The sequence below is a fragment of the Pinus tabuliformis genome, chromosome 3_2, assembly GCF_031772625.1.
Source record: "Pinus tabuliformis cultivar Carrire ecotype Pingquan chromosome 3_2, CPIR1, whole genome shotgun sequence".
In the NCBI taxonomy this organism is placed as follows: Eukaryota; Viridiplantae; Streptophyta; class Pinopsida; order Pinales; family Pinaceae; genus Pinus; species Pinus tabuliformis.
The window spans coordinates 408,797,939-408,801,417 of record NC_142302.1 but is presented as its reverse complement, the minus strand read 5'-3'; positions in this window follow the sequence as shown (position 1 = coordinate 408,801,417).

Here is a 3,479-nt window from a genome sequence, read left to right as displayed (position 1 = left end):
TATATTGTAACATCATATAGCATATATTAAACCATCATAAAGCATATATCAACCACCCTAAAGAATATATCAAACCATCATAAGAAAATACTAAACCAACATAAGAAAATACTAAACGACCATAAGGAAATACTAAACCACCATAAGGCATATACCAAGCCATCATAAGAAAATACTAAACCACCATAAAGAAATCACCATACCACCATAAGAAATCACCAAACCACCATATCAAAGTTTCTTTGCCTCAATTGACCAAAAAGGAAGGATACATGGGCCGCATTTGATCCGCCATCTCCCATGTAGATTCATCAGGCCCAAAGTGCTTCCATCCAATTTAACTTGCTCTATTTCTCAGTTCCAAAGCATGATCACATTTTTCTACAATATACACTGAGGCTCCATCTATAATTATCCATTTGGTTCCACTTGGAATATAGACCAGTGAATTACATGATCAACATCTTTAACATACTTGTTAAGCAATGAGACATGGAAAACATCATGGACTTTCACTGTCGGAGGCAGTGTAAGTTGATAGGCTATTGGCCCAATCCTCTCAATGATACTAAAGGGTCCACAAAACCGTGGTGCCAGCTTAGCACATGAGCCAATGCGAAAGGAGATCTTCTTCATTTGATGCACAAGTACACTTGTTCCCCAACCTGGAACTCCTTGAAAAACCTGTTCCTATCTACATAACTCTTCTGCCTATCATGTGCTAGCTTTAGATTCTTCTTGATTACCTGCATTTCATGTTCCATGTATACCAACATATTTGCTCCAATCAATACACTACTAACTGGACCACTCCAATTGATAGGAGTGCTACAATTCCACCCATACAATGCCTCAAAAGGAATCATCGTCAATGACTCATGATAACCATTGTTGTATGTGAACTCTACCACAGGGAGATACTATTCACACTTTCACTTTTGGTGCATCACATACATCCTCAACATGTCCTCTATTATCTTGTTGACCCTCTTTGTCTGTCCATCTGTGTACGGATGATAAGTAGTGTTGAAGGCCAACTCTATGCCCAAAATTGCAAATAACTCCTTCTAAAACTTGGAAGTGAACTTTGCAGCCCTGTCTGACACATCTTCTTCTGAACACCATGTAGTCTAACCACTTCTGTAATGACCACCTGTGCCACATCACTAGCTGAGAACGTAGATTTCACCAGAAGTGTGAAAGCTTTGTTAACCTGTCCACAATGACTAGGGTGGAATCATGCTACTTCACTGTCCTTGGCCACCCTGTGATGAAGTCCATGGAAATGACCTCCCATTTCCATTCCAAAATTGCAATCGGATGTAGCAGTCCACCTGGATTTTTACACTCTGCCTTCACTCGGTGATAATCAAAACATTTATCCACAAACTTTGCTGCCTCCCTCTTCAAGTTCGGCCAATAGTAAGATCTCTTCACTTTTGTTAGTGTCTTTTGGTAACCTGGGTGACTTGAATATAGGTTCACATGAAATTCCCTCAAGATCACGTTCTTGAGATCACTGTCATCTGGCACATATATCTTGTGTTGGAACCTGACCAATCCATCTGCTGTAAGACAATAGTCCAAGTCCTGTGCACCTCCACCTGTACCTGTAACACTATCTGTACCATCATTTGTACCTGTACTCTGTTGCAACCTCTGCACAATCCCCATATATTTGACATTTTGTTGTCCTGTCCGCAAGATCCTGTCTTGTAAATTTGTCCCATAAGAGCTCAAAGCTCATAGCTGTCTTCGGCAATCCTGTGATGAAGTCCATGGAAATGACCTCCCATTTCCATTCTGGAATCACAATCAGCTGTAGCAGTCCACCTGGAAGTTTACACTCTGCCTTCACTCAGTGACAATCAAAACATCTATCCACAAACTATGCTGCATCCCTCTTCAAGTTCAGCCAATAGTAAGATCTCTTCACTTTTGTCAGTATGTTTTGGTAACCTGGGTGACCTGAATACAGTTTCACATGCAACTCCCTCAATATCACCTTCTTGAGATCACTATCATCTGGCACATATATCTTGTCTTGGAACCTAACCAATCCATCTATTGTAAGACAATAGTCCAAGTCCTGTGCACCTCCACCTGTACTTGTACCACTATCTGTACCATCACCTGTACCTATAGCTATACCTGTACTTTGTTGCAACCTGTGCATAATCCCCATATATATGACATTCTGTTGTTCTGTCCACAAGATCCGTCCTGTAAATTTGTCCCATAAGAGCTCATAACTACTAAGTGATTCACCTGTGCCCACCTGTTAAGAACATCTGCCACTCTGTTCTCCTTGCCTTTGATGTATCTGATATCAAAGTCAAACTTGATGATCATGGCCAACCACCGAGCCTACCTACCATTCAGATTTGAATGGTCAAATAGATACCTCAACCCACTATGATCACTCATTAATGTGAATCTCTTGCCCAGAAGATAGTTTCTCCACATCTTCAGTGCATGTATATTTCTTTCAACTCAAGATCATGCATGCGATAGTTATGCTCATGCTCATTCAACTTTCATGACTCATAGCATACTACATGTCCATCCTACATAAGGAATCCACTATGTCCTCTCTTGCATGCATCTATACACACAACAAAATTTTTGTTTGGTTCTGCAATCTTCAACATTGGTGCATGTATTAACAACTGCTTGAGCTGCTCAAAACTAGCCTCACATTCCCCTGTTTTACGTTTTCTTTGAAAAGATGTGATAGGATAAGAAATTTGAGAGAATTTCATGATGAACCTTCTGTAGTAGCCTTCCAAACCCATGAAGGATCTCACCTCATCCAAATTCTTAGGAGCTACCCTTTCCATGATGGCTTCTTATCTTCTCTGGATCTACTACAATGCCTTGCAGACGACATGTCCCAAGTAGTGCACCCCAGTCTGAAAGAAGCTATAGTTGCTAAGCTTAGCATACAACTGATGCTCTCTCAACAATTTCAACAGTGCTACTAAATGCTCGGCATGCTCTTTTTCATTTTTAGAATATACCAATATATCATCAATGAACATAATAATGAACTCATCAAAATATGGATGTAATAAATTATTCATCAAGCACATGTATGTAGCTAGAGCATTAGTTAAGCGAAATGAAACTACAACAAACTCATAATGGCCATACCTGGTCCTGAATGTAGTCATGTAAATGTCTTCTTCCTTGATGCGTACCTGATGATATCTAAATCTCAGGTCAATCTTTGAGAACATTGCATCCCCCTTCAATTGATCGAACAAGTCATCAATCCTCAGCAAAGGGTATTTGTTCTTGATAGTCACTTTGTTCAACTGTATGTAATCAATGCATAATCTAAGAGTACCATATTTCTTATCTACAAATAATATTGGTGTGCCCCATGGTGATACACTTGGCCTGATGTATCCTTTGTCCAACATTTCCTTAAGCTGCAACTTTAACTCCAACTCAGGTGTGCTCATCCTTTTCGATGT